Source organism: Lygodium microphyllum, chromosome 27 (genome assembly GCF_053477565.2).
Source record: "Lygodium microphyllum isolate KBCC chromosome 27, Lygodium_microphyllum_v1.1.10, whole genome shotgun sequence".
NCBI classification, from domain to species: domain Eukaryota; kingdom Viridiplantae; phylum Streptophyta; class Polypodiopsida; order Schizaeales; family Lygodiaceae; genus Lygodium; species Lygodium microphyllum.
Window position 1 is genome coordinate 91,979,691 of NC_141161.1, and position 20,966 is coordinate 92,000,656.

General features: G+C 40.7%; 1 long non-coding RNA gene across 2 annotated transcripts in view; it reads left to right on the forward strand.

The window, feature by feature from the left end:
- Positions 1-630: 630 nt before the first annotated feature.
- Positions 631-20,966, forward strand: part of LOC148012602 (uncharacterized) — a 28,731-nt gene continuing 8,395 nt past the window's right edge. For both annotated transcript variants that reach the window (XR_015689076.1, XR_015689077.1), the window contains exon 1: positions 631-762. This is a non-coding gene — a long non-coding RNA (uncharacterized LOC148012602). The remainder of the gene's footprint in view (positions 763-20,966) is intronic.

The window sequence follows — 20,966 nt, forward strand, 5'->3', positions numbered from 1 at the left end:
CCATGTCATCAATTAGCAATAATAATCAATCAATCTATAAATGATTACAAATTTGCATGTAGCTAGAGGAGTGCTATAATATATTAGCCTACTAATCGTAAAATAATGAGATTATAACCCTTAGTAAAATTGAAAAGTGATTTAAGGCAATGAATATTCAAGCATGCCAAAATATGTACTCCAAATAAATTGTATGCATATAAGGAGGGTTTAAGACTTGAGCCTTGATCTTTGCAAGCACATGCAATTTTATGGTGGGGAACATAGACCATTGCTTACTCGTTTTCTCTCTCTTTGAAAAACAATAAAAGTGCACATTCAATGAGAAAATGTATTTTGTGATACTATCACACGACCCTTCTACATATTAGATCTAAGCCACTTTCTAATAATCATAATACTAACATTCATTTTGTAGGATTATGATGCATCATTTAACAATATGGAGTCAACCATGTGGACTCAGAAAGTCAGGTATCTCCTTTAGTTGTACAAGGATCTTTAATCTTAGTACTTGTTTACTTGCACATGGTTTATCAATGTAGATGAACTTTCTATATTGGTTGGTTTCGAAAGCCATGATGTTTGAATATAATGTGCATTAATGATTGATCATTTTGGTCTTAGGATGTGAAACATAGTCCAAGTGCACCACTTGCCCAAGAAAATAGTGGGAGTTTCAAATGGTTCAAATCTTTCCGACACTCACCCCCTCCTTTTGTAAGAAATGTCAAAAACCAATCATTGGAAATCCAAAATGAGGTATGCTAATTGATATTAATTAGAAAATTTGGTCATGTATGATACGCCATCTTCTAACATCAATAAAAGAGAACATCGCATTCTCCAAATATATCTATCATGTTTTAATTGAACTACAAAGTTTGGATATTTCACTACATATGCATATTGAAAAAGATAATGGTTGATTTCATTTAGGTAGAGAAATTTCTCATGCACACCATGAATCTGAGGGGTTCACTATGTATAAAAAACATTTATTACGTGTTCATGCTTTATTTGTAAAGGCCATTCTTTGTGACTTTCTCATTAGTAAAACACACCCATTTGCTAGAAATCTTTATCTCATCTCCACAATCCTAAAAATGATCTTCGCGATGCATCGCGATGCAAATTAAATGAACCTTTTCTTAGCAATTTTTTACAAAGTGTACAGATTTTTATATGTAAAACTCACATGATAAGCACATATCTTACATGGAGGGTGGATGTCCCAAAATGTGAGCATACCACATGAGCTCAAAAGGGGAATTTTATTTGGAAATATCTTGGTATATTATATAAAATTATTTGGTAATGATTATGTTACTACTTTTGTACTCAATTATAACAATATAAAATTTGTAAACATTTGATTGTGATACCATGACGTACCCAATTCGAGATTGATGAGCAAGTTTTTAGTAGTGGATGGATTAAATGATGAACCCATTATCTATCAACCTAATCAATCTTGGATTATGTATTAAAAAGCATAGGTTTAGCATACATTTAGGAAAGAGTATAAAAGTCTAAGAATATAACATGTTCACATCTTATTTAGTTGATTTTTCACTAAAGGATTCCTGATTTTGGACCTTGGACAATAGCAAAGAGGTGTGTACCTTGCTCCACCATAACAAGAGGTGGGTATCTTGTTGGCATCTACATTTTTCCCATTGTATTTCTTCCATATGATAATCTAAGTATTAACTCTAGCCACCTTGGTTATGGCTTTTGCAATATTTCATGGTTCGTTTTGAGTGTTTCTTGCTTACAAGAAACTATCTTTCTTACATTGGTATTAGAGCAAGTCTTTGATTCACTTGGGACATCATTTTCAAGCTTTTATGTGATTTTGTGCATAAAAGATTGGTTACATTGGTTGAGGATCTAGTCTTTGTCTAGTTATTCCATATAACCATGACTAGGTAGGCTTTACTAAAGTAAAATGTGGCCATTTTGAAGGACATGGACAAGATTTGGAGAAAAGTGGTTGTCTTCTTGCCATTTTAGTAGGTTGTGACCTGTAGGTGCACATGGGCAGCATGGGAATTTTGGGCAGCAAGGTCCTAATAATCACTTTGGCCCACATGTAACGCATGGGCAGCATGGCACCCAACGGCATTTTGGTCAGCAAGGCATGTATGGTCATTCTCACGGACATTATGAGTACCATGACCATTGGCATGGGTTTGATGTGCAAAGGCAAGTGCATGCGCCTACTTATGGTCAACATGCATATGATGATTGTGAATATTTTGAGCAACATGCATCTGACGACTATGTATGTTCTTATGAGCTACATTCTGGTCACATACATGGACAACCATCTAGACACCACTATGTACATGGGCAACAACATGCAAATGTATATGAGTATGTACATGGGGAGCAACATCATTATCAGTAATGGACTACTCGATATCATCAGCCACTTCATCATTACTATAAGCAACATGCGCATCCTTATGAGCCACATGATACTTCTCAAGAACGATGCCATGATGAGAGCATCTCACTGCTCCAGGCTCATGAGCATGTGCCCCATTAGTCCAAGGCCCTTAACTTTGAATGCCCAGTAGTAGCCATGCATGTGAAACTCATGGACATGAAATGCCTAGGGATTGATGCAGTGAATACTGTAGTGATTGTAGCCTCATTTGCCCCAATCCAACTTGACCTAGTAGTTCCCAATGAGTTTATGGACAAGTCAATGCATGCTCACATATGGGTTGGTAAGGATCTTGTGCCACCATCACTGCTTGACGATGACACCATGAATTACTTCTATGATACAGCGGATGCATTGGATCACAATTATCCTTTTGACCCCGGTGGTAGTATGCTGACCCATGCTTGTATGGATGACCCTTGTTCTCTTGATGCTTATTATGCAGGTTATCCATTTGATCTCGGGGAATGGAATTGTCTTGGAAAAGCCCTATCCTAATCAGCATTTCACCAGTGCAGTTCTTTCCCTAAGGATGCAATTTTGATTGAGCAGTAGCTAAATTTTTCCCAGTCTGAAATGCAGACAACTTACACACAATACACTATTTCAGAATAGTTTTTACCCTGCATTAATGACAGTCAAGTGTCACCTATATCGCTTGAAACTACGCTTCATGAGCTTTGTTTTGACATGTCACATGCCTCAATCAGAGCTTCCCATAGGAAGTTATGACTAGTTTTCTCCAGCAGGCCTGTTCTAGACAGCATGTTGTCCACTATTTGTAAGCCCCTAATTGTCAAGAATTGTAGGCCAAACTCATATGCTATCAACTTGCACATGTCATATACATCATATACACAATTCTATGCCCCAATTCCACATGAGATTATACTTTCCCATACCTATATTCTCCTTTGTAATATTGAGCAGAGTAGTACTCTGCAACCCCCCCCACCTTTCGCTATGAGCCATAAGTCCTCTTTTTGCTTTTGAGGGAAAAAACCTTCGGGGTCAGGATGGAATGTAAAAGAATGGGGATAGACGGGTAGGACACCAGTTAGAATGGGAATACCCAGTTATACTAACATGGTATATAAGCTGTTGAGAGACCCAATTAGGGCATCAGTTTTATCAATAATCAAGTCTCTTTTCTCCTCCTTCCAACTTTCATGGCTTGCCTCCTCTTTCTCTCTCTTCTTCTAGTATTTCTCTTTCTTCTCCTCTCATCTTCTTCCCCTTTCTCTCTCCTAGGTCTCCTTCACTACACTTATCTTGTCACTTGGTAGACATCTACTCTTTTCCTTAGTCGCCAGAATAGACATTGTAGTAGCATATTAGGCTAATCAAACAACATGCAATGCAAGATTTATTGAAAGAGAGATTTTGCATTCAATGAGATGTAGTAGCAATAATAAATGTGGGATGAGGAAGGGATTATCTCATTAGCTTAGTGACTCAATGGCTACTGACTTACCCCTTTTACAAATTTTGTTTGATTTACTCAAGAATCACACAAAGCAAAGATGGTTACAAGTTAGGATTACAGATCTTGACTCAAGGAATGCGATTTTATTAATCTACAAGAATTTATGTATGTGATGAATGACTCAATGGGGCTAATGCAAATGTTTGACCTATTCTATGCAAAAGATGATGACCAATATAGAAGAGGGCCAAATTCATGATGTCTCTCAAGTAATTAGGCATAGGCTTAGAAAATAGATAAAGAGAGAGATTAATATTTTCATGTGACATACCTTTTCCATGCTTCAAGGAGTAAGATTAAACTTCCATGATCAAGAGACCTAAATATTGCTTCCAAATCAGCCCATAGAATCAAGATGCCTTTAATGTCTTGAAATCTCTAGACATTAGAGTCATGCATTGTTGTAGGTGACCCCCTTGAACCTTGCTTAGGCCTTACTTCAAGAATAGGAAAGATTATGAGAAGCTTACATGGCTGCCATGAAGAATCCTTGGAATCTTGAGCTCCAAGTCTTCAATCTTGAGTAATTTGACCAAGAGCTACTATAGGTAGGTGTTGGGGATGAAATATGGAGCTCTTATAAAGGTTTGAAAGCTTGGGATTATGTGGTTGTGGCTACATGCCAATAGTAGGGTTTCCTTAAAGAAGTAAGAAATGTCAAAAAAGGAGAAGAAGGCTTCAATGCAAGGATGGTGGCCATTCCTTAAGGAAAAGGTTGAATTGGAGGAGTACTAGTTTAAATTGGGCACAAGTAGTAGATTAAAATGGCACAAGTAGTAGATTAAAATGCATTGAAAATTTTGGGGCATCTCTTAGTGGTCCACCTAGGCTTGGTTAGCTATAAAATGGTTATGGGCTTGATGTGGATGACTTGTAGAATGTTCCTATAATGTTTACTTGGCAATCAACCTCATAAAACATGTAAGACACCATGTGAGTTCAAAAGAAAGGGTATTTTATGTAATAAAATTTACATGATTATATTTTCAAAAGGTATTTTCCAATTAGAATTTGAAAAAAATCCATAAGGTTAATATAAGTAAAAATTTATAGCCTTATAGCGTGTAAAGAAAGGATATTTCTTAATATCCTTTGAACACACGTTCAGCCCAGACATGCCCATCATATTTGTGCTCCATTCCAATCATTTGAGACAAGCTTCTAGCACTTGGAAACTAAAAAGCAATGTAACCATCATAGGTTTTCAAATGTTCATCAATAGACACAGTTTTTTGCACACTCTAGAATTCAATAGGGAGATTAGTAAATTTTGGCTGAAGCCCAATGAGGTCAAAGACACAATGAAGCTGCCGAGGAGGCCTCTGCTTGTGGAACAACTTTGAGTCTTGGTTCAACATCCTTATCCTCCGTGGCCAGGATAATTTTGGTTGCCAAATGTATCTTATAGAAATATGTACTCTCTCAAATTTTGGTGTGATGGGAAGCAAAGAAAATGGAATCTCTGAAACCTCAAAGTGCTTAATGATTTCATGTCTTTCTACTTCAATGAGTCTATAAATGAAGTTGTTGGGGGTAAAGGTGCCTTCACCTAGCCGCCCATGTATTACTACACTAACAGTCACCGCCATTGCACACTGCAGGTGGTGGGCGCCCGCCACCGTCACTTTATTCTTTATTCTTTTAGTGATAGTTTGAATAAAGGAAGGCCCGGTCACACATTGTGACTGTTGGAGTTCCCATTTCTTGTCTCTCTCTTTCTTGCTCTTGCTCTCCCGCCATAGCTCTCGAGTGCAAGCTTCGATCCTTCTCACATTTCAACTGGTATCAGAGCTTGGCTTCCTGACTCTTGAGCTTGGTTCGTGGCATTCTCAGCTTCCCATCGACTCCCCACTCGCATTGGGTCTCCTTCCCGGCCGCCATATCTGACTCCTTCGAGCTCCTGTCACTCCCCGGCTTCCCAAGCACCTTCCCGGCATTGTTGGGCACCTTCAGAGCATTACATCAGAGGTATTGCTTCATTCTCCATAGGTTTTTGTATTATTTTCAGGTCACATAGGCTGTAAACATTTTGGGGCAGCCACCATTGAAGCTCCCTTGCTTCATATCTACATTGCCCTTGATCAAGACCCTTTGAGGCTTGTTGAGTGCCCCCTTGGGCACCTACTTGAGCCCCTCCTCCACCCCATTTATGCCACATGGGTTGCAGGCCACCCAGGATAGTAGCACATTATTTGTGCCTAATTCTAGATTGGTCTCCATCTGCATCATAAAGTGCTACTCAAGCTCCAGGCCATTGGGCACTTAAACAGGCTTCATTTGAGGCATTTGCACATGCTTTGATACTTGGTATCGAAGGTTTGAGCATTGACATTGCTTATGGTCTGATTTAGCACTATTTTGGGACTATCATGATAGTCCACATGCAGTTTATAACAGTGCTATAGTAACATTTGATGTTTATGCTTGCCTGACATTGTCATTTGATGCCGGGTTGGTCCCGTATGATGCCTACATGTTAGGGGAATGTATGCCTATCGTTTGGCAACCATTTGGAGCTTATTTTTCCTGTTGAAATTTCTCAGTTTATACAATCATTCTTGGCTATAATAAAAGCGGGATGAAGCTATTACACATGCCTTGGGTTATGCCTATTGGTTCCGGCCTATGTCTTGGATATATGCCATGAAGTATTGATCTTCGGGGTACGACTTCGAGCTTGGATTTCAATCCGGATGCTTTTGGAAGATCTTTGACATTACGCACTCATTGACATGGTTCATGCTTGACAGTGGTATATGCTTTGACAGTGATGCTCTTTGGGTTTTTGCATACTCGTTGCCTATGGCTTGTTGATGCTCATGTCCCGGTTGATTACCCTATGCATAGGTTGAGCTTGAGTGCTCATTGAAGCTCTACCCTGGATGCATTTTGGATTATCTGGAGTTGTCTTGGATGTTATTTGGCTTGTCAGAGTTTGGATTGGGATGTACTTGATGTCTTACATGATTATGGATGCTACATACGGATGCTCTACCGCCTACATGTTCGGGATGTATTATTGATGTATTGTCTTGGAATTATGTCATTGGCACTATGACTTGCCTTGGTTTGAGCTCTTGAGATCGTACATATAGCCTTTATGCCAGTGATAGCATTCTTGAATGGTTATGAGACATTGAGCAGGCGGTGCTTTTATGCATTGAGCAGTTACATGCTATTGAGCAGTTACAGACACTTGAGACTTTGGGATTTCTTACCCTTTGGGATGATGCATGGTTTATATGTCTTGGTTCATTGTATGCTTATGAGCTGAGTCTCAGATTTGGATCCCTATTTTTGTGAGCTGACACCTACTTGTGTCAAGTTTTGGTAGTGGCAGGAACACTTTGCCCCGTTGACTGGGGGTGTGCCTACTCATTGGTAGATATTTGTATGACATGTTTGGGTGTTGGAATCATGCTTATCGACTGTCATATGCCTATGTTATGCACGTATGATGCCCGCTTTGGTCTTGGCAGTATCTGATTGACTTGGGATCCGATTTTGGCACTGTTAGCTCTCATCTACTACTAAAATCTGTAATTTATTACATCAAGCATATATGTATGGACTGAGATGGATTTTTCATGCTGAAATATCCTGAAATGATGTACTTTCACTAGTACTTGGTGGGCAGTAGCTTTGGTTACACTTTTCTCGCCATTTTCTCTCGATTTTGGTGATTTTTTTGTCATTTTCTGCAGTAAACAACAAGCAATTTTGAACTATCTACAGTCTTCTAGCCTGTATTATGGCGAGTTCATCCATTGATTTTGCTATTTTCAACATCACTACGCTTGATGGTACGAATTACTCTTATTGGAAGAGCCAGATTTGGTAGGTGTTGGTGTAAAAATTGCAGATCAAACCTTTGAGTTTGAGCGGGCATCCACCTACAACTATGCTAGATGAGGAATGGCTCGAGCTTGATGAGTTATGCAAGTCCACTATTGTATTATCTCTCACAAAACAGATTCACTACAATGTATTTGAGGAAGAACAAAGTGCATGGCAGTTATGGGGTAAAATCAAGAATCTCTATGACAAGAAAAGTCCAACGAGTCAGATGTATTGGGGGCTGAAGCAGATTATGGATCTGCACATGAAGGAGAATGTGACCATGTCTGCTCACTTGAGCCAGTTCCATGCTATACTCAAGAACTTGACTTCGCAAGACATCACTTTTTCAAAGGATGTCACTCCTCTTTTCTTGCTTGGTACTCTTAGTGAGTCATGGGATGTATTCCACACTGCATTATGTGCCTCTACTACTACCTTGAAATTATCTAATGTTGAGAGTGCTCTTCTGTGTGAAAGATGCGGGATCTAGAGCATGGCAGTGAGTTATGGTGGATGGAAGGAGAAGTGTGGACTCATGATGGAGAAGACAAAGACACTGTTTGTTACACAAGTGAATTAAGTTCCAAGATTGAGACTTGGACTCATAAACACAATCTTGTGTATGTGGTCAATGACACTGACACTTCACTGAAAAGAAAAGAGTACTATCATTGCATTAAGAAAAGGAAGCAAGTACAATGCTTTATAGGAAAGTAGGAAACTGCAGTAGGCACCACTGTGCATATGGGATAGGTTAGCCTGCATGTCCTTGGCCCTGAAGCTCCATACAAAGAGGCTGTTTAATGAGTGTGATTGCTGAATCTCAACACCCCTCCTCAATCACAACTAGAAAGGCACAAAGTGTATAGAGGCTGTAATGAGAACCACCTGCAAAGTGTGGGCACACCACAAACATGGTAGACACCAGAGGCTATCGCAGAAAAGGCTAAGTGTGGGCACCAAAACATGATGGACATCCAGAGGCTGTAACAGGGGCCTCACAAAGTGTACAGGGACTGTAATGCCAAGTTACATGAGGAGTTTATAAAGCTTATGGCAAGAAGCATTAGGGCAAGGAAATATAAGGCTTTTAAAACAGTCTATCAGAGTAATGAGAGTAGAAGGACTGATGAGTCTTGTGTTTCCGATCCTGGTGGTCTTCATCTTCATCTTCATCTTCATCTTTTGGTCCATGGTCTTCTTCTTCTTTCACAGCTGCAAGATAGGCCTTTTGGGACCTCTTCCTTGCATGACAGAACTTCTCAGTATGTCCGGTCCTTTTGCAAAAGTCATAGAAGAGCGGTTCTTTTTTACCTTTGTATCTGTTGTTTACATATAACATTTGTTCATCCTTTGAAGTGTTGGGCTCTTCTTTGCTTTTAAGTTTCTTTTCTTCCTCTAGCAAAGAGGCTTTAATATCAACAAGTTGAGGATCAGGCATGTTGGTTAGAGTGGTTGATACATTATCATAAGCAGGAGGCAAACTTTTTAACAAGACACCAATACAACCATCTTCATCCATTTTTAGCTTTATTCCTGCAAGTTGAGTAAGCAAGCTTTCCATGTAGTTCAGATGGGATGCGAGGGATGTATGAGGCTTCATATCAAGTCGGAAAAATTCAATTAATAGACCATACTTAGATGACTTTGACTATGCACCAAATAGGGTATCCAATTTATCCCAAGTGTCATGGGACGTGTCACAGGCATCCACATGATGGATGTAGCTATCGTCCAATTCCAGTTTGATGATGACTTGTGCCTTGTCATCATTCTTCTGCCAAGTAACTGCAAGGTCCGCATCTCGAGGTTTCTTCTCTTTGCCATTTGTGACGGCCCAAAGACCCTTCTTCATCAGGATGAGCTTGATGCTGGTTTTCCAAGTGTGGAACCCGACTCCTTTGAATCGAGCATTTGGAGAGTCTTTTTCCATGTTGAGGTTGCAAGATCAGTAGTAAATCAACACCAGAATTCTGAGATTTTATTAGTAGAAGAGCAGATTGCAATGTCTCAAGAGACACAGTTAATGACAGTGTGAAAACACACTATGTCAGTGTTGATGTTGAGCTTGATTCTTCTTGTTCGGGATCGTTCGGTCGTTCTTCAATCTTCTCAGGTCCTTCCCCTCCTTGATTTGGTGCTGGATCAGTGGATTAGAGTGGCAGTGGGTTTCTCCAAGTGACAGGAGAGAAAAAAATGATGAGATTTTTGAGCTTTGATGAAACTGGCTATGGCTGACGGTTTAGGGTTTCAGATAGGGGCCTGGTTTTTTGCAAATTGCAGGAGCTATGGTTGGTCATTTCCAAAACTTTTTTTATGAAAATGTAGCTCTTTCCAAGGCCTATCAAAACCCTATGATCTTCATCAGCATCGCGACGTGTGCAGGCAGAATATGATGTACGAATCAACAGCAGTGCAATTTGGACAGCGACGATTTTCGCAATGCTGGAGTTACAGGTCACCAATGTTATGGATTGAGGTGTTGGGATGAAGCGCCTTGAAGTGAGGGACAATTTCTCAGAAGGAAGCAAGTGAAGATATGCCCTGTAAGTGGAGATCCAGCTCCTCCAATAGAGGTAGGTTGCAGGTTGCTATGGCTGCCAAGGGGTAGAGAGTGAAAATGGAGTTGGAGATGAAGTCAAACACTTGAGCTGAGCTGGATAGAGATTATGAGAAATTGAGAGAGCAGAGAGAGGACCTAAAACATGCTAAGCCATCCTCGGCTGTGCTCTAATACCATGTGAAAGATGCGGGATCTAGAGCATAGCAGTGAGTTATGGTGGATGGAAGGAGAAGTGTGGACTCATGATGGAGAAGACAAAGACACTGTTTGTTACACAAGTGAATTAGGTTCCAAGATTGAGACTTGGACTCATAAACACAATCTTGTGTATGTGGTCAATGACACTGACACTTCACTGAAAAGAAAAGAGTACTATCATTGCATTAAGAAAAGGAAGCAAGTACAATGCTTTATAGGAAAGTAGGAAACTACAGTAGGCACCACTGTGCATATGGGATAGGTGAGCTTGCATGTCCTTGGCCCTGAAGCTCCATACAAAGAGGCTGTTTAGTGAGTGTGATTGCTGAATCTCAACATTCTGTCGGAAGAGGTAAACCATAAGAATTTGGATGCCTCTCGTGTGTCGCATGCTATGATAGTTAGAGGCAAGAATGATGGATATGGAAAGCATGGCAGTGGCAGTGGCCGTGGACGGGATTCTCAGAAATCTCAGTCCAAGTCTGGTGGAAAGTCACATAGCAAATCCCGTGGAAAAAATGTAGATGTTACTTGTCACCATTGTGGGAAAAAGGGCCATATTAGGCCACAATGCCATGAACTGCGCTATGAAAGGCACAAAGATAAGGGGAAAGATAAAGTGCACGATAAGTCTTCTGATCTCAGCATAGTGCCTGCAAAGTCTAGTGTTAAAATTGAAGAGATCAATGTTAGGCAGCTTAAGGATGTTGATGATGATGATTATATCCTTGCAGCTTCTTCTAGTGCTTCGCAGATGACAGAGGTACACTCTATGTATGCATAGTGTTGGCTCTTGGACTCAGATGCGTCCTTTCATGTCACACCTTGCCGAGAGTGGTTTCATTCATACTGTACTATTTCAGGTTCTGTGCGCTTGGGTAATGACAACTCTTCTGATATTGTGGGCATTGGTGATGTTAGGATGCAATTTCCTTCTGGCAGCCGTTTTGTTATGTAGGATGTATGTCATGTACTTGCTTTGACATGCAGTCTCCTGTCAGTTGGACAGCTTGATGACACAGGATATCATGTATGTTTTGGAGACTTTGCATGGAAGATCACTCGTGGCAGACTTGTGATTGCGAGAGGTGCCAAGGCTGGCAACCTCTATCCCTTGATTGTATTAGCTTCTTCCCTTGATCATGTTTTGTCTGTGGGTTCTATCCCACATGTATCTCTTTGGCATGCCCGTTTGGGCCATATGTCTTTGAAGGGAATGAAAATGCTTTCTGGTTTGCAGTACTTACCGCCCCTTGATTATGCATGTTTTGATTCATGTGAGCATTGTCTTTATGGCAGGCAGACTAGGTCTACGCATAAGAAGTCTGGTAGGCCACGCATGACTGAGCCCTTGGCATTGGTACATTCGGATGTTTATGGGCCCACGCCTTGTCAGTCTATGGATGGTGCCAAGTATTTTGTTACGTTCATAGATGATTCTTCATGGAAAGTTTGGGCTTATCCCATTAAGCTGAAATCCGATGTCTTGGCTATGTTTCAGCGATGGCTTGCATTGGTTGAGAACCAGTCTGGGTATAGGCTAAAATGCCTAAGGACAGATAATGGGGGTGAGTATGTCTCACGTGCTTTTGAGCAGTTATGTGATGAGAGGGGTATTAAGCATAAGTTAACCGCCCCCTACACCCCCCCAGAGAATGGTTAGGCTGAGCGGATGAATAGAACCATCTAGGAGCATGTACGTAGTATGCGTAGCCACGCAGGCCTACCACCGAGCTTTTGGGCTGAGGCAGTTAGTATATCTGTGCATATCATAAACAGATCACCTTCTAGTGGTTTGGATTTCCAGGTTGCGGAGGAGGTATGGATTGGAAAACCTCCCTCTTATGCGCATCTCTGTATCTTTGGATGTGAGGCCTTTTTCCATGTGCCCAGGGACAAGAGAAGTAAGCTGGATCCTAAGAGTTTCAGATGCATTTTCCTTGCTTATGGGGATGCAAGCGAGATGGGTTACTGTCTCTGCATGGAAAGTCATCCGCAGTCATGATGTAGTCTTCCATGAAGACAAGATGCATAGGCAGCCTGAGAAAGTTGATGAGATCTGCAGGGTCATATTTCAAGAGGAGCCGAGAGCTCCCGCACAGCCAATTGGACAGCCTAAAGCTATAGTAAATGCTCATGGTCAGGATGTTGGACGGGCAGCTGGGCAGGCAGCAGAGCCTACCGTGAGACGGTCTACTAGAGATAGACGTCCACCTGATAGATTTCATCCCTCGATGCATTATGTCTTGGTTACAGATGCAGGCGAGCCTTTCACTTATGATGAGGCTATGCACAGGGGTGACAGTCACTCCTGGGAGAGGGCTATGCAATCTGAGATAGAATCCTTGTATAAGAATGACACTTAGGATTTGGTTTCCTTGCCTATGGGTAAGATGGCTTTGCCATGCAAGTGGGTATACAAGCTGAAAAGTACCCTTAGACACCCCAAGCCAGCATACAAGGCTAGATTGGTAGCAAAGGGTTTTAAGCAAGAGCATAGTGTGGACTTTGATGAGGTCTTTTCTCCTGTGGTTAAGATGACCACCCTGCGCTTAGTCTTGGCTTTGGTTGCTCAGTTTGACTTGGATTTATACCAGATGGATGTCAAGACGGATTTCTTGCATGGGGACTTGCATGATGAGATTTATATGGAGCAGCCTAAGGGCTTTGCAGAACCTGGGAGGGAGCACCTAGTGTGCAAATTGAAGAAAAGTCTTTATGGCTTGAAACAGGCACCTAGGGAGTAGTATCATAAGTTTGATGCCTTTATGTAGTCACAAGGCTATAGCAGGCGTGCTATGGATCCGTGTCTTTACATGAAGAAAGCCTATGATGGTTCTTTATTGATTTTGGTCCTCTATATGGATGATATGTTGATATCAGGGAAAGCTCATGATGAGCTAGATGCTCTTAAGTCTCCGCTCAAGAACAGCTTTGAGATGAAAGATCTGGGACAGGCCACTCACGTACTTGGTATGTGCATTAGACGTGACAGACATCAAGGACTCCTCTACTTGTCACAGAGGGAGTACATTCATAAAGTCCTTGAGCGCTTCCGCATGCAGGACATAAAACCTATTGGCTGTCCATTGCCTTCTTATGTGAAGGTATCATAGGTTGATTGTCTGCAGACAGATGAGCAGAGGACTGAGATGGCCAAGATTCCCTATACATCCGCAATGGTGGGTAGTCTTATGTATGCCATGATAGCTACTCGTCCAGATATTGCCTTCGTAGTTGGTGTTGTGGCACGCTATATGGCTACACCTGGCAAGAAGCATTGGGATGCCATGAAGGGTATCATGAGGTATCTGAAGGGCACTGCAGATATGTGCATATGCTATGGCAGCCAGGATATAGGAGTCGTGGGGTATACTGACTTTGATTATACATGACATGCAAATAGTAGGAAGTTCACTTCTGGCTATGTATTCACATATGTTGGAGGTGCTGTTTCTTGGATATCCAGGGTGCAAAAATGCATGGCCCTTTCTACTACAGAGGCCGAGTATGTTGAGCCACTGAGGCTTGCAAGGAGGCCATTTGGTTGGGTCGTTTGGTTGCTGACCTTGGTATTGATGCTCTCCCTATACTCCTTTCGGATTCTATGAATGCTATTCAATTAGCCAAGAATCCGACCTTCCATGCGAAGACGAAACACATTGAGGTGAGGTATCACTTCATACATGGGGTCATTGAGGACAAGTCTGTTGATCTTGTCAAGATCTCGACTGACCAGAATCCTGCAGATCTGCTCACAAAAAGCCTCTCTACAGAGCGCTTTACCTTCCTCAGGAGGTTGATGGGCGTGGGATGAGATGACGTTTTTCCTCATCCTATTGTACATGTGTACAAATCTTGGAAAAGTTTATATATTTTTTCCATTAATACCGTAAATTTTGGTAAAAGCCCTCTTATCTACCCTACTTGAAGGTTTCTCAACTTTTTGAAAAAGGATTTATTTCGAGAATCGGTTGTTATACATTTTTCAATACATGGGTGGGCTAGCAATATGGCACCTTTCAGCAAATTATTAAAAGTCTAGTCATGGCGCTTGCTAAAGTGTGTTTGATTGTTTGAGCTTCTTGGGAAATTGCCCCTCTACCCTATTAGAATATTCAAGTACTCCTTTGAAAAGTCTACCATCATTATAATGTCAGTGGACTCCTTCTAAAAGAGAGAAAGAGGGGGGAGAGAGAGAGAGAGGGAGAGAGAGACTTACTCCTCTGAGAGAGACAAATAGAGAGAGAGACTCTCAAACCAAAAGAGAAGAAGGGGGAGTGGAAAGAAGCTTCAAGGGGAGAGGGAGAGAGAGAGAGAGATAGAGAGGTGAAAGAGGCTTCCATCTCTACATAGGTCTAGCTGCAAGCTTCCATCTCAAAAGGGAGAAAGAAAAGGAGGAGTAGGCCGATGTAGAAGCTTCTACTTCAAAAGGTATGTAAAGCTTTCTTACTTCATACATTTGTTAGTTTGTTCGTTTGTCCGATTGTCTGATCATTATGATTATGTGAGGGAGGGACTGGAATTTCAAATCTGGGAGCAACAATGTACTCAATGTGCGCAATCACATGCGTGTCAAAACCGACACGGAGTAGCAAGGTACTCAATGTGCTCAATCATTTGGGGGATTGCAAGTTAAACTACTCTGCACTGGCACGAAGTAGTTTAGACCCTCTATAGGTTGGCATGCACGAGAAGGTTAAGCTTTGTGATTGAGCTAAATTGGGAGAGTGGTCATGAGCACCTAAGCCATGCGCAGAGTAATCTCCTTCAGCTGCACGAATAGAGTAACCTTTTGTGACTTAAGCCTTTGAGTATTGGACTCGTTATTCTGCAATGCACCATGATTTGGCTCCCATGTGGCTGATATGTCGGCGGCCAGTTCAACAATGGCATCGTTGCACATGCGAGTCTTCTGTCGAGATCCCGGGCACAGAAGACCCCGCGTCGGCCGCCCGGGGTATTCTAACCATAGGAATGAATAATAGGTGTTGGGGCTTGAAGAAAAAAAATGAGAAGTCCGTTAACTTGTCACAAGTATTCAATTTGTGGTAGAATTATCATATTAACATGTTCCTTTCTGGCGATTGGAATTGCAAGCTTTTCACGTTGTTTGCAAGATTTCAATGGTCTCAATCTAGGATATGCCATACTAAAGCTATATTGAACTTTTTTCTTGACATGTGTGTAGGTAGTGTTTGAATATGATTATTCACTCATTTTAAGTATTTTGAAAGACCTTGGTGATGGTAAATTTTTTGTCAAAATTTTTCTACCTTTTAGGCATAAGATTTGTTTTAGAAGCTGATTTGTGATCAAACGGAGCAGAATTCGGTCAAAGTTCCTCTCATGGAGTCACAAAGAGCTATTGAATAGTTCCTACATATGAAAACTCTTGGAATGTAAGAAATTCTCTAATTTTTCCTAGGTACTCATTTATAGATTCCTTATATATAACTTGGGAATTACTTTCCCATATCTCATGCTAAGGAATCCTAGGCATGCATATATGAATTCCTTATATATAACTAGGGAATTCTATTCCCCACATCTTAAACTAGGGATTCATAGGTCATATAGATAGGGAATTATATTTTCCATAACTTAAACTATGGATTTGTAGGTCAAATAACTAGGGAATCATGTTTCCCATATAATATAGTAGGGAATTTCGGGCCACACCACTAGGGAACTCAGTTCCTCACATTTTATACTTGAGAATCACAAATAGACATATCAATAACATATACTTCATGGAAAAGTACAAATAGTTTGTGGAAAATGGTCGCCAAGCAAACTAGGCTGAAATTAGGTAGTCATTCAATAATACAACATTGCTTCTCATCCTTTTTTACAAAATTTTACAAAAAACTTATGCTTACTTCTCTAAAGGTTAATTGGCGATGCTCCAAGCCTTATAAAGGTAACTATATTGATCAGTAATTTAATGTTGAGCACCATGTGACCAAGCTCAAAAATTATGAAAATTAGAAACCAATTGTAGTGTGTCATTTGTGCATATTCTTCCATAGGTTTCTAATGCATGTGCATTGTAAGAAGAGAAGGTATAAGTCCTAAAATAAGCACCAGCAAAGTACATCTACCTCTGAAAAACTTCAACATATCTAGCCTCCAAAGAAACTTAAAATTATAGAAAGATATAGCATTCCATGTTAGTAAGGTTAAACTTTCTCATTTTTCTCACATATGTAAGGTTTTTGCACTTACTTTAATTAACCCAAATTAGGTTAGAGTTTAAAAACACATTGTGCATATCACCTATAATCAAGCCTAATCGAGGTTGATTTCAAGGACACATTGCCAATGTCACCTACTATAATCAAGTCTAACCGAGGTTTAAAATACTAAGGTGTTGTAATGGAAAATGTGTTGGAGATTAAAGCCCTGAGCCAAATGGATTGGGTTCTCAAGGCATATGTGTTTTACCCCACTTTCTTTGATGTCAAAGAGTACCAAAAAATAATTAGCTACAAAGATAACTAGTTAATTTCTTATAATCCTACAATCTTTTTAAAATTTAACTTCCTTTTAAGAATTGATAGGCCAATCTAGGATTTTTCTTAATAACAAAAATATCATCTTGGAAGCCCAAAGCATTCAATCAAATAGACAATCCAAGTGATGGATCAATCCTTAAGAAGGCATCTAACCGATCTCAAGTATTTCAATGTATAGCTATTGTTTTTCATATTATTCATGGGTGAAAAAACCCTCTAAGGGGGAGGTTCCACAATGAATCAAATACAAATTTATAAAAGCACTTTGATCATACTCACTTAGTTTTAGTGAGAGTTGCTTCACTATTTTTCTTGGCTAGCAACTCATTAGCAAGTTGTTCTCTTGAGGAAAGAGAGCGTGGGCTTATAACATAAAACAATATCATACACTTAGTTGGTAACAAGACAATGTAAAGCTGCATAAACATTATAAATGAGGATCATCATGAGTGAAGCCACAATACACTTTATACAGTGGCATACATATTTCTAACCACCCCTCTTGATACTCAACAAATGCTATAGTAAGAACTGATTACAATGGAACAAAGAAACCAATAAGATGCTAGAACCATGAATGCTCAAGTCTAGCATATAGATAAGATGTACCTCGAAGACAACACAAAGAAGACTTTTCAAGTCTAAAGTATGGGTTAAGAAAACAACTCCCTACCTGCTCAAGTTTCGCATATAGATAAATCATGCCTCGAAAAAATGTAATGTGCGCACCTATCGGCTATTCAAGCACGTTTTAGCGTTCCATCCAGAAAGAGTCTAAGCATCCTTACCCAGCACTCCCATGGAATGTTTCAGGGTTTGTCACCTAGGGTTTCTTGAGTCCACCTCGCAACAACGGAATGTTCGCGGCCACCCACTAGGATCAACCTGAAATCTGGGTTCCTAGGGAGAGAGCGAGGGGGGGTGGTAGGCCACGTGGCCTCCACCCTCCATCATCGTCATCTCCATTTTCGTCAACCTCACCTTTGTCATCAATGTCTGCTTCCTCCCTCATTTGTCATTATTGATGTCTCCTTCCTCCTTGTCTCGACACCCCTCATCGTCTACCACGTCAACTCTTCGTTCCCCCCTCGCCACCTGTCGGCGATAGTAGGGGGGAAGTAGTAAATTTTTTAACATTAATTTAATTATTATAGGGGGGTAGTTCCCATGCAAAAGGGGGATGGGGATATTACATTCTCTTCCCCTTAGAGAATTTGAGATGTCCCCATCTCAGTAGAATTGGGGAAGACAAGCGTTAATGGGGCTTAGGGCATGTGGATAAAGGCCCACCATGCGTTCGCTACGCTACTCTTTTCACTCATAAAGATGCAATCCTTTGAAACATAACTTATTGTATTGGATATATCCAAGTTTGGATTACAAGAGAAAAGTTTATTGTAGTTACATCTCATGGATATCTTCTAGGTTTTTCCTAAGTATCTAATATTTTTTGGATCATTGGAGCTTGTACAATTTCCTTTCCTTGTAAGTTCAAGTTCTCCTTGAGTCCTATTGGGACAATTGGTATAGTTATATCCAATGTTGTGGCACTCGGAGCATCAGTGTTTAGGGTGCTTTGGACATTTCCTTTTGAAATGACCTAACTCCATGCAATAGAAACAGCACGGAGCTTTATCACTTGCAATCAGAAGGTTTTTGGTTGTCCTTGGCAGGAGTTTCTTCTTTAGACCAAATTGTCCTAGGATCCTTTTAGTAGACTGAAGTGGTCCTTTATTGTGGAAACTTTGTTTCTGAATTGTCCTCTTTTTAGACCTGGACTGAGGTACATGGCATCCTTACCCAGCACTCCCATGGAATGTTTCGGGGTTTGTCACCTAGGGTTTCTTGAGTCCGCCTCGCAACAACGGAATGTTCGCGGCCACCCACTAGGATCAACTTGAAATCTGGGTTCCTAGGGAGAGAGCGAGGGGGGGTGGTAGGCCACGTGGCCTCCACCCTCCATCATCGTCATCTCCATTTTCGTCGACCTCACCTTTGTCATCAATGTCTGCTTCCTCCCTCATTTGTCATTATTGATGTCTCCTTCCTCCTTGTCTCGACACCCCTCATCGTCTACCACGTCAACTCTTCGTTCCCCCCTCGCCACCTGTCGGCGATAGCAGGGGGGAAGTAGTAAATTTTTTAACATTAATTTAATTATTATAGGGGGTAGTTCCCATGCAAAAGGGGGATGGGGATATTACATTCTCTTCCCCTTAGAGAATTTGAGATGTCCCCATCTCAGTAGAATTGGGGAAGACAAGCGTTAATGGGGCTTAGGGCATGTGGATGAAGGCCCACCATGCGTTCGCTACGCTACTCTTTTCACTCATAAAGATGCAGTCCTTTGAAACATAACTTATTGTATTGGATATATCCAAGTTTGGATTACAAGAGAAAAGTTTATTGTAGTTACATCTCATGGATATCTTCTAGGTTTTTCCTAAGTATCTAACATTTTTTGGATCACTGGAGCTTGTACAATTTCCTTTCCTTGTAAGTTCAAGTTCTCCTTGAGTCCTATTGGGACAATTGGTATAGTTATATCCAATGTTGTGGCACTCGGAGCATCAGTGTTTAGGGTGCTTTGGACATTTCCTTTTGAAATGACCTAACTCCATGCAATAGAAACAGCACGGAGCTTTATCACTTGCAATCAGAAGGTTTTTGGTTGTCCTTGGCAGGAGTTTCTTCTTTAGACCAAATTGTCCTAGGATCCTTTCAGTAGACTGAAGTGGTCCTTTATTGTGGAAACTTTGTTTCTGAATTGTCCTCTTTTTAGACCTGGACTAAGGTACATGGTCAATCGGCTTTGCTTGTAGTAATAAAGAATACTCCCAAGCTTCCTCATTCTTGCAAGACCCAATCTATATTAGACGAGAAAAACTCTTTGAGGAAAATTCATTGCAAGTTCTAGGCTTAAAATAGATGCAACTCGTATTACTCAGGTTAACTGTAGTTACAAGAGTAAAGTTTATTCCAATACAAATTGTATTTCATGTCAACAAAATTTTCTAGGATTTCTAATCATCTTGAAGAGGTGTTATAGGCTCTAGGTCTTCGCCTTAATTTGATTCCTCTATATATCCATAGACCACACTTGTGTAGCCTCGTTTCCTTGGGGGTTCACTATTTTCTGGACTTAGGGTAGGGCAGTCGGCTTGGACGTGTCCTAGATCTTTGCAGTGGAAGCATTGATGGTAGGGACATCTCCTATAGATGTGCCCCATCTCTCCACATGTGTGGCATCTCTTACCCTAATCTCAGGAAATATCTTTGTCACAATTTCCCGAATTAAGTTATTAGACAATTGGCTTTGATCGAAGTAATGCATCTTGCAAGTCTGTTCGACGCATTGCTTCCAGACGGTGGTTTAGAGGAGTGTTCAAGCCATGGCAAAACTTGAATACTTGCTGCACAATATCCATAGGTAGTGTGTATTTTAGTAAGGTTACAAACTTTGAGTAGTAAGCTTCCAGGGTTAATTCTAGCTGCTTGAGCTTGAAGAAGTCATTCATCTTCAAAGTTTGGTAGGTTCACCGAAGGTATCGTCCGCGTACAGTATCTTTCAACTGGAATAGCGGCTTCAAAAATACTTTGATCCTTGCACCATTGCTTCCACCATAACTGAGCCTGACCCACTAACTTAAGTTTGGCTATCATTGCTTGATTGGTAGAAGTAGTTCCCGAAGTAGAGAAATAATCGTCCATCGACTCAATCCACATCTCCATCTCTACTGCGATGTCGATCCCTTCTCCATCAAACTCGGGTGTCTTAATTTGCTTGAGAAGGAATTTCTTCTCTTGCATGTCAGTGTTCTTGGGTGCAAAAGGTGCCTGACAATCGATTCATACTATTTAGGTTATTTTGTTTAGAATATGCCTATGAACCATACATTAATCAGT